Source organism: Hemicordylus capensis, chromosome 1 (assembly GCF_027244095.1).
Source record: "Hemicordylus capensis ecotype Gifberg chromosome 1, rHemCap1.1.pri, whole genome shotgun sequence".
Lineage (NCBI taxonomy): Eukaryota > Metazoa > Chordata > Lepidosauria > Squamata > Cordylidae > Hemicordylus > Hemicordylus capensis.
The window spans coordinates 111084855-111096552 of NC_069657.1; the positions used below are offsets into that span (position 1 = coordinate 111084855).

Sequence of the window (11698 nt, forward strand, 5' to 3'; positions counted from 1 at the left end):
GGGATATAAATATTCCCCTGCCAAACTCAAGGAAAATGGAGAAAACCTATTATTGTGTTATGATAATGACTGGACCAAAGATACGACTTTTTGGTAATAGTTTCTATATGTATATTCATTCTTGTACCAATATTCTATTTATTGGGTCTGGGCTGAAATCTGTATGTATATTTGATCAATGATCACAATAAATTGAACTGAACTACTAGAAGAAATACCAACAATTTATGCAGATTTTTGTTTGAGCCCAGTCATCAGAAATTCAGTTCAGACAATGCAGGACTCCTACTGATGTGATCGCTTTGCATTGACTAAAAATGATCTCAGTAAAGGCAAAGTGTGCCATTGAGTTGGTGTCGCCTCCTCGCAACCACAGAGCCCTGTGGTTATCTTTGGTAGAATACAGGAGAGGTTTACCATTGCAAGTAAAGTGTGCAGTCAAGTCTATCTCGACTCCTGGAGCCCACAGAGCCCTGTGGTTTTCTTTGGTAGAATACAGGAGGGCTTTACCATTGCCTCCTCCCACGCAGAATGAGGAGATGCCTTTCAGCATCTTTCTGTATCACTGCTGCCTGATATAAGAGCCAGCGTGGTGTAGTGGTTAGAGTGCTGGACTAGGACCGGCGAGACCAGAGTTCAAATCCCCATTCAGCCATAAAACTAGCTGGGTGACTCTGGGCCAGTCACTTCTCTCTCAGCCTAACCTACTTCACAGGGTTGTTGTGAAAGAGAAACTCAAGTATGTAGTACACCACTCTGGGCTCCTTGGAGGAAGAGCGGGATATAAAATGTAAAAATAATAATAAATAATATACTACCAGCAGGGATTCAAACCGGAAACCTTCTGCTTGTTAGTCATGCTTTTTGCCACTGCGCTACTTAAGGTGACCATTGTACCTTGCCAAAAAAACAAAAACAAAACCCACATCCTATTCTTGTAACAATGGTTAACTGTTAAAAAGCAATCCAATAAATCAAATTTAGTAATTTGAAGAAACACAAAGGAGATATTAGCATGTAAAAACTGACTTTTTATCTTGATTTCAAAGTAAGGATTTTGTTGAATATTCATAAAACAAAGGAAACAATCAAAGGTTCAACAAAGGAAAAGTGGGAGCAGGGTAGATAGATGGCACAGACAGAAGGAAAGGTAGTATGAAGATTTTACTTTCAGTGAATCTGCAGGAGCTCCAGGAATACCCATAGGTAGCTGGGAACACAGAAACTACCATTCTCTAGGTCAGCATTTGTACACATCATGAAGGGAAGTGCTGGAAGCCTACAACAGGAAGCAGTAAGAGAATCAGCCTCCATTTTATCATAATCACCATTGTAATCATTTGAGGCTGGATTCTGCAAGACCCCTTTGTATGCTCACTTTCTTCTCCCACTTACAGTTCCTAAGAATAGAAGGAAGGCCTTTTTCAACAATCACATTCCACTACAAAAATCTTCCTGATCCATTCATCCTTGTTAGTGCTGATGGACTCTGATGACTTGTCATGTTAATACATTCCATTATTGGACTGCCTGGCATTTTGGAAAAGGGCTTTAAAGTTATCTTCATACAAGCTATTGTGAGGTCATACACGGAATATGTTGTTATACATTGCAAGCACTCTCAGCTCTTGTTCTTTACAAGTTAGCATCTCACATCTTATTGGAACTAAATGAATGTGTAATGAGACTGTTTGATTGATTGATTGATTGATTAAGTGCCATCAAGTCGGTGTTGACTTTTAGTGACCACATAGATTCTCTCCAGGATGATCTGTCTTCAACTTGGCCTTTAAGGTATCTCAGTGGTGCATTCATTGCTGTCATAATCAAATCCATCCACCTTTCTGCTGGTTCTCCTCTTCTTCTCTTTCCCTCAACTTTTCTCAGCATTATAGACTTCTCAAGGGAGCTGGATTTTTGCATAATATGTCCTAAGTATGATAGTCTGAACCTGGTCATTTGTGCCTCAAGTGAAAATTCTGGCTTGATTTGTTCTATGATCCATTTGTTTGTTTTCCTGGCTGTCCATGGTATCCTCAAAAGTCTTCTCCAGCACCAAAGTTCAAAAGCATCAATATTTTTTCTATCTTGCTTCTTCAAAGTCCAGCTTTCACATCCATAGAGTGTCATGGGAAAAACCATTGCCCGAACGATTCTAATCTTTGTAGGTATAGACGCGTCATGACATCTAAATATCCTTTCCAAGTCCTTCATTGCAACCCTACCAAGTGCTAGTCTGTGGCATGTTTCTTGACTGCTGGATCCTTTACTGTTGATGGTTGATCCTAAAAGGCAGAAGCTATCCACCATTTCAATGTCTTCATTATCAATTCTGAGGCTGGTTGCTGTACCCATTGTCATTAGTCTTCTTTACATTTAGTCGTAGTCCCATTTTTTCACTGTGCTCCTTGACTTTCATTACTAGAGCTTGCAGATCATCTGCATTCTCAGCTATCAGAGTGGTGTCATCAGTGTAGCACATGTTATTGATGTTTCTTCCTCCAACTATAACCAAATATTACAAAGACAACATAAATCTCTAGCAATCTCTTTTCCAGAGGAAGCCAGAACGCAAGTAATGTTTTACTTCTGGGACTTCTCACCATTGGGGAATTTGGGAGCATGCATAATAGTATTTAATAAATACCTTTAAATTAAAAAGTAATTTTCATAAAAATGAAAAAATGTGCACACCAATTTGTTCACAAGTCAGAACAATAAATGTTAAATGCCAACTCATTTGTTCTTGCATCATGAAAATCAATGCCTACATCACCAGTCTCAGAGGTGGGTATGAACAGGCCCTGCATCTCAGGCAGCAGGGGGGAGCCCTGCACCTGTTCCATGTGCAGGTCCAGCAAGACAGGCGGAACTGAAAGGTCTTAACATGTGGAAAAGATGGTGGTGCCAAAAGTCAGGCACACAGGAAGGCCAGAGGTGGCCTGGGCTCAGCCTGTATCTGCGGGCCCCCTAGCCCCACCACTGGCATCACCATCTGACGTCAGACACAGGGACCAGTTAGCCACGCCTTCAGCATCTGACATCAGATGTGGGGGGCATGGTTTAGTTCAATAGCGGGGGCCCGTTTTGGAGCTAAACTATGGCCCAGCATCTGATGTCAGATGTGGGGGGGGCGTGTCTGGGGCACGAGGTGCGGCCCCTGAGGGGTGGCAGCCTGGGTTCTTTGAACCTGTTCACTCAAGGGTGGCTCCGTCCCTTCCAGGAGGAGAGGTGTAGATTTGTTAAGCACTGTGATACCTTTTGGGGCAAGCAAAGCCTGTACAAAAGCACCATTTACACCAAGATGGAACCAGACTGCTGCCACTTAAAATCAAAATGTCCACAGAGCAGCTTTTAAAATGATGCCTGTGGGATTGCTGACACAAACTGGGTTCGGCAAGCACTGCCAAGGAAGTGCAACAGAGATGTGTTGGATTTCAGAAAAGGAAACTTCTCAAAAATGAGAAGTGGGAAAAAGGAAGCTGAAAGGCTCAGCAGGGTCAAATCACTCCAGAAAGCATGGAACTTATTCAAAACCACAATAATTGAAGCTCATTTAGGTATGCCAAGGAGGAGGACAGAAACTGAGTGGTATCTGTTCAGTAAGCAAAATCCCCTAAGGTGTAAGGGTGTAGGGATGTGCAAAAAATTTCGGGCACAGATCGATCTGTGCCCGAAATGAGTAATTTCGGGTGATTCGGGGCCGAACCGAATCACCCCCGATGTCCCCCGATATTTTTCAGGGCCAAGCCGAATCACCCGAATTTCGGGGCTGAAAAATTCGGGTGATTTGGCTCATGGCCGATTTTGGGGGATTTTTTGAAGTTTTAGTGACTTTGGGGCAGTTCGGAGGCATAGAATGGGATCTGGGCAAAAAGAGTGGGGTGCAGTGGTAGTGCCTAATGGGTGCAGGCTACCACCCCAATTTCAGGGGGATTGGACAAACGGGTGATTTTTGGGGAATTTTTGAAGTTTTTGTGTCTTTGGGGCAGTTTGGGGGCAGAAAGTGTATCTGCCCCAAAAGGGTGGGGTGGAGTGGTAGTGCCTAATGGGTGGCAGCTAACACCCAAATTTCAGGGGGATTGGGCAGAGGGCTGATTTTTTGGGAATTTTTGAAGTTTTGGTGTCTTTGGGGCAAATTGGGGGCAGAAAGTGGATCTGCCCCAAAAGAGTGGGGTGGGCTGGTAGATAGTGCCTAATGGGTGGAGGCTACCACCCGTCCCCAATTTCAGAGTGATTGGCCAGAGGGCTGGATTTTGTTGATTTTCTGAGGTTTTTCTTCATAAAGTGCAGTGTGGTAGATTGATTCATTCATCATATTCATAGTAAATGCAAGTGTGAAAAAGTGAAAGTGGGGTCATGAGAGTTCTTTAATTGAAAAAAAAATCTCATTTGCTATCATTGAATGAGAATTCACACCTCAGAAAATAAGGGAATAACATCCCTTCAGAAAAACTTCTGAGGTGTGAATTCTCATTCAATGATAGCAAATGAGATTTTTTTCAAGTAAAGAGCTCTCATGACCCCAATTTCACTTTTTTCACACTCTCACTTACTATGAATATCGAATGAGTCAATCTACCACACTGCACTTTATGAAGAAAAACCTCAGAAAATCAACAAAATCCAGCCCTCTGGCCAATCACTCTGAAATTGGGGACGGGTGGTAGCCTCCACCCATTAGGCACTATCTACCAGCCCACCCCACTCTTTTGGGGCAGATCCACTTTCTGCCCCCAACCTGCCCCAAAGACACCAAAACTTCAAAAATTCCCAAAAAATCAGCCCTCTGCCCAATCCCCCTGAAATTGGGGTGGTAGCCTCCACCCATTAGGCACTACCACCCCACCCCACTCTTCTGCCCCAGGCCCCACTTTCTGCCCCAAAGACATGAAAACTTCAGAAATTCCCCAAAAATCACCCCTTTGCCCAATCCCCCTGAAATTAGGGTGGTAGTCTGCACCCATTAGGCACTACCACCCCACCCCACTCTTTTTGCCCAGATCCCATGCTATGCCCCCGAACTGCCCCAAAGTCACTAAAACTTCAAATATTCCCCAAAAATCAGCCCTTTTCCCAATCCCCCTGAAATTGGGGTGGTAGCTTCCACCCATTGGGCACTACCACCCCACCCCAAAATTTTGCCCCTGGGCCCTTTCCCCCCTGAATCGATTCAGATTTGGATTCAGGTTAAATCCGAATCCGAACCGAATCAAGGGTGATTCGGGTGGCCCATATTCGGGCACAAAACAGAACAGGGGTGATTCGATTCGGGTCCCGAACCGAATCACCGAAAATCCGAATTGCACACCCCTATAAGGGTGCAAATGTTTCAGATAAATCAGAAGGGAGCAGAGTCGAATCCGGAGTAGAGCAGGAGGACAGTTTTTCAAAAAGGTCAAATGACATGTGATGTAAACCTGCACCAAAAAAAACCCGCCGAGAGCAGAGGCGAAGGGGGAAGGGCTGCTTCGCTCAATGCCACAAGTGTAATTTGAAGTGGCTTCGCTCAACATTTACCCCACAGCATGAAGCCATGTGTGAATAACTCGAGGAAGAGATATCTTTGAATCTCTTCTTGGGTTGAGAGATCTGAGGTTTTTTGTGCAGTGAGTACTCAGTTTTAAAAACTATAATTATACAAAGTTGTTTGCAAAGAGGAGATATCGTAGACGAGTGGCTTTACAAGGGGGAAAGGTGATATTTTTCTTTGTACTGCCTCTCTTTCTTGCTGGTCTTATCCCTATACACCCCAGGCTTTTTCCTCTGATCTTCTAAATATAACTATTATAGTTACCTGGTGGTGAAGTCACTCTGCTCATGTTCAGAGATTATATTTCTGAACCACAACATTCAAATCAGGTTCTGTACTTGGATTAACCTATTTCTTGGGTTAACTACAAACATTTATACTAGAGACAGAATCTGGTAATTGCTTGGCATTTTTTTAAAATTTCCAAAATAAGATTTTCAGAGCACACTTACTTAGAAGTAAGTCTACTTGAAATGAATGGGACTTCTTTTTGAGTAGGCAAACATAGGATCATGCTCATAATTTGCTTCCCTGTTCCAGCATGTCTCCATGTAAAAATAATTTGAGGTCTAGTACAAGTTAATATTGTAGTGTCATTATGATGCTATTTGATATCTTATATGAACAACTTGTGTAAACTGCTTGGACAGAAAACTGTATAGAAATGCTTTAAATAAAGAAAGCACAGTTCTTAATTAGTCACAGTAACTTCTCCTAGTGTCATCCTAATACTGAGACTGATTACAGACTGGCCTAAATGCTATGCACTCTCCCAGAAATATCAATTTCCCCCTTTTAATGTCTGAAGAAAGAGATCTGTATAACTCAAATATTTACATAACACTTAATGAACTTTCATCCTGATAAAAGTATTGCTTTAGGATCCTTCTGCTCTTTTGCTTTCTTCAAACACATAATCAAGCATATTCGATTTTTGTACTAGCTGAATTTACCACTTTTTTCAACTTATAGTTTAGACTAGTAGTTACTTTCTTAAACTGATGGGAAACCATGCATTTCAGGTCAAGTCATTTCCTGCTAATAAGGCACATTGTGATGATGCTGCCTCTCATTCTCTAGGAAAGAAACCAAATGGCTGCTTTCTTTAGCAAAAAAGCACTTACCTCTGTGTTGGTGATGCTAATATCTGAAGTTTTTTGCTTCTCTTTTTCTGCAACAGTACAGCAAGTTATATTCCTTGCCTTGTGTCACAATTTTTGTTATCAATTTTCTTAAACTTGGTGGAATCTAGGTTTTTTAAAGCTTTTCCAGATGACTTCCCAAAACAAGTGTTGTCTTATTGTTGTCCATTTGTCTGTAGCTTCTTGTTCAAGTTGTTCTATGTCCAGGGTTAAGATACTTCTCCCAGCAACTTAGTATCTTTTCCTCTCCAGTCTCTAGAACTAAGCCTTGGCAAAGGATATTTACAGAGCCAAGTAATTTGGCATTTAGAGATGCTGAAATACTTGCCTCATTTGATTGATTGTTTGGTTTCAAACTGCCTCCAGCTATTAAAAATTCCTGTTTTAGAACAGAAAAATACTTCTTACCAGGCATCCATTTGTATATTAAAAAGGAGCACAACTGCTTTGCCGTGATTATCCCATTATTCTTGGATCAGGAAGAGGAGAACCAAGCTGCCCCTGAGAGACACTGCTGCTTCTCCTGCATCATCCACACCACTGAGCCAGACTGTTGATCTTTAGCTATCACCAAGGAGACCATGAACACACCATAATAAAGAAACCACAGGTGATGTCATAATTGCCACCTGCAAGTGTCATCCTTCAGGACTGGAAGAGATGTATCTGGGTGAGTTCCTATGGGGTGTGCATGAACCATTCAATCGTGAACCTGTTCGTATCAAACCAGGCCAGTATGACTGTTTGGTTGCAGACCAGACCAGAGGCGGTCCTGTCTGTGATCGAATCGAACTGAGTCCAGTCCATAGTGGACTGGTTCAGCGGTTTGAGGAGCTATGCTTGTGAAGGGGAATCTGGTGAGGATTACAAGTAAATTTGCATGACCACCCAAATGGCCTCCTCACAGCCACGGAGGCCAGAACGATGCCACCACCGCACAGGCAGGTTACTGGGGGGAGCGCCACCCACTTGGGCTGCGCTGGGGGGCTTTGAAGAGCTGCAGCTGCTGCCGGACCAGTAAAAACCTTAATCTACTTTAAAAGGTTCCCTCTCGTTGCCCCCGCAGCTGCCCTTTTCACGTATTCCACCCCGCCTTTGCTTGTAAAAGGAAATCCTGACCGAATTCCCCTTTACAAAATAGCTCCTTGAACTGCCAAACTAGTTCAGTTGAATTGAACAGACCACTCGATGGTTCGCAGACCAGCAGTTTGATTCTAATTTGAACCGAACTGCAAAATTTGGTTCATGCATACCCCTAGCTCCTATCTACATTGCAAACATAAATATATTTTACAAGCCTACCCCCGCACAGAGCATCTGTGCGCTCTTTGGGGCCGGCTACCTCTCTCTCCTCCTGCCTCAGTCTCCGGCCGGGCCGAGTGCGGCCGCCATCACGGCTGGGCCTGCCGCCGCGGCCGCACCGGACCCACCGTCACACTGGACCTGCCGCCTCATCCTGCCGTTGCCTGGCCCGCCGCGGCCTGGCCTCCTACTGCCGCCGCGCCGGCCCGCTGCCTTGCCTCCACAGCCAGCCAATTCTCCTGGGTGCGCCAGGACCAATCAGGCGCCCCCGCAGCCCAGCCAATCAGCTGGGCTGCCGGGACGCACGTTCGAAAGGCACACCCAGGAGAATTATATATAGAGATACTAGTCCTATCCTGGGAGTTCTAGGTTGGAAAGAGTGCTGATGATTATCAGATCCACAAGCCCCAGGAGTTCCCACGCTTGGCACCCCTGATGATGCTGGACTACATCATCCCCAGCTGCAATGACCAGAGGCCATTGTGGCTGAGGGTGATACACATTGTAATCCAGTAACGTCTAAGGACTCAAGAGTGGGAACCCCAGCTGTAGCCTTTTCCCACATCTGTGTTAGTTCATTGTGACAACAACAAAAAAAATCCAACAGCAGCTGGGTCCAACAACTATAGGCAACCCAACATCTGGGGATGCAAAATGGGAATCTCTGCCCTAGCCTGCCCTTTACTGAACTACAGTTCCCAAATCTCTATAAGAAGAACTGGTTTAAGTGTGGATGGGAGGAACTCCTCTTCCCCAGTAGATGTGGCATGGCATGAGCACCAGCATCTATTTAGAAAAGAGAGATTAAATAGAAACTAAGGCCCACACTACAAATCAGAGGTGCACCTAGGTAATTTTGGAGCATAGACCTAAAGGCCTTTGGAGGGGCCCCCGCCCACAAATTAAGCATCATCCCCCCACACACATGTATTTTTAACATGTGACTTCTTGAGGGCACAAACAGCAACTGAAATCACAAGAATGTGAGGATATAAAACAGGTATATTTATGCAACTATGCATTAGTAGAAACATTTCAAAATGCAACATATTCCCATCCCCTATATTTCTTTCCCCACTCCCCCCTCTGGCTCTAAAGCACCTGGCACTAAGGATGTGCACGGAACTGGTCTGGAGGCCTTTTATGAGCCTCCAAACTGGTTCAAAATGCGGTGGGTTCTGCAGGTTTGATGGCGCTGGGGGTGCTGCTTTAAGAGCAGGGGAGGATGCACTAACACCCTCTGCTCTTCCCCCGATTAAGAAGTTAATCGGGGCAGCAAAGTACCTCCCTCCCACCCCGTTGCCCAGATACAACCGGAGGTATCTGCTGCGCCTGCATGCGCACAGAGCGCTCAGGTGCAGCGGATACGTCCGGTTGTATCCAGGCAACAGGGAGGTACTCTGCTGCCTCGATTAACTTCAGAATAAAGGCATACCAGTGGGGGAAGAGTGGAGGGAGGGGTAAGTGCATCCTCCCCCATTCTTAAAGCAGCACCCCTGGCGCCATCAAACCACCCCCACCTGGTTCCGTGCACATCCCTACCTGGTGCAGGTCACTAGCAAACTTGGCCACCTGTCGCAACACAGGTCAGCAGTGTGGCATGATGACGACACCACCAAGGACAGATTAAAGAGGATTTGGAGGCCCGGAGTCCAAGGGTACAAGCACCTCTGCTACAAATATTACTACACATCATCAAGTTTAAGTGTCCTGCATGCTTAGCAATCTCTTGAGAACAAAATATTCAGTTAGGATGTAGAACTTGTGCTTTTCAAAACACAGGACTCCAGAGCCCTTCTTCATGGGTCCTAATCAGGCCAGATAGCTGATGTGCGTGGCAAACTGTGAAGAGGGGAGATCGAATTGAGGGAGTAACTCCAGGAGTTTTCCCACACATAGCTTCCAGCTCTCCAGGTGTATAATGAGCAAAGCCACTTTGAATTACACTCAGGGCATGAGGGAAGCAGCCCCTCCCCTCTGCTCTTGGTTTTCTTTTTGTGCAGGTTCACATTGTATGCCTCCTTGTTTTCCTTCTAGCCAATGGTGAGTGAGTGAGAGTGAGTGTGTGTGTGCTTGGGAGCTCCATGGGGAGGAACACAACATTGCTTTCAGAACCTCGTGTCCTAGAAAGAGCATTTATATACAACAGATTTCCTTTTTTCCAACACATGTAGTGTGCTTTACATCAGTTTTAAAACCTCTTTTTAACCAGCGGACACCTTAAGCAAGCAAACTAATATTGTTCAAAAAAGTCAACTTGAGCATACACAGAGATTTTGTAGCTAGAAGGGGCGTAACTACCATTTGGCAAGGGGAGGCGCTGCCTGGGGGCCCCCACGCCTCGAGGGGCCCCCCAGAGGCAAGTCACATGTGAAGTCAGCGTGTGTGTATCAGCCAGGGGCCCATCTTAAAATTTTGTCTCCGGGCCCACTCCAGCCTCGTTACGCCCCAGAACTTTCAAAGAGTTTGCTTCCTGAAAATTGGTTTTTCCACTCTTCGCATCTAAGTAAAGCAGTTCTATTCCTAAAGAATGTTTTCTTCTTGTCATGTTAGTAATTATGTAAAGACTCTAGTCAGTACCTCTCCCTCCTGCTCCTGGCATTTGCTGAGGTGTTTTATTTATTATCATTATTATTATTTTACATTTATATCCTGCTCTTCCTCCAAAGAGCCCAGAGTACTACATACTTGAGTTTCTCTTTCACAACAACCCTGTGAAGTAGGTTAGGCTGAGAGAGAAGTGACTGGCCCAGGGTCACCCAGCTAGTTTCATGGCTGAATGGGGATTTGAACTCGGGTCTCCCCGGTCCTAGCCCAGCACTCTTAACCTCTACACACTAGCTCTTTTTAAGACTTTTAAAGAAAAAGTCTTTTTTAAAAAAATTTAAGACTTTTTAAAGACTTTTAAAGAAAAAGACTTTTTAAGAAAAAGGCACTTAAAGCCAGGATTTTTAAAACCTGGAAATACATCGAGGGAAGCTAGACTTTGGGAGACAAAGCCCAATTTGTGTGTGGTGTGCTTCCAAAGATCTCAAATAGACTTCGGAGCGTGGTGGTGGTGGTGGACTTTGGAGCATAGTGTAGTGGTTAGAGTGCTGGACTAGGACTGGGGAGTTCAAATCCCCATTCAGCCATGAGACTTGCTGGGTGACTCTGGGCCAGTCACTTCTCTCTCAGCCTAACCTACTTCACAGGGTTGTTGTAATGAGAAACTTAAGTATGTAGTACACTGCTCTGAGATCCTTGGAGGAAGAGCAGGATATAAATGCAAAAATAAAATAATAATAATAATAATAATAATAATTGGCAAACATCTGCCACACAATACACCAGATATCACTGTAGTCGAGAAGAAAGAAAAACAAGTGAAAATAATCGACATAGCAATACCAGGGGATAGCAGAATAGAAGAAAAAGAAATAGAAAAAATCACCAAATACAAAGATCTGCAAATTGAAATTGAAAGGCTGTGGCAGAAGAAGACCCAAATAATCCCAGTGGTCATTGGCGCCATGGGTGCAGTTCCAAAAGACCTTGAAGAGCACCTCAACACCATAGGGGCCACAGAAATCACCACCAGCCAATTACAAAAAGCAGCTTTACTGGGAACAGCCTATATTCTGCGACGATATCTATAACAACTGACAATAAAATTCAGCCATCCCAGGTCCTTGGGAAGGACTCGATGTCTGGATAAAACAAACCAGTCAATAACACCTGT

The 11698-nt window shown here is 44.4% G+C and overlaps 1 long non-coding RNA gene across 1 annotated transcript; it reads right to left on the reverse strand.

Annotated features, from left to right (window-relative positions):
* Positions 1-1016: 1016 nt before the first annotated feature.
* LOC128346883 (uncharacterized) lies at positions 1017-9223 on the reverse strand. Its single transcript, XR_008317265.1, has 2 exons — positions 6658-9223; positions 1017-2505 (listed from the first exon to the last, which is right to left on the reverse strand). It is a non-coding gene; the product is annotated as an uncharacterized LOC128346883 (long non-coding RNA).
* Positions 9224-11698: the final 2475 nt, after the last annotated feature.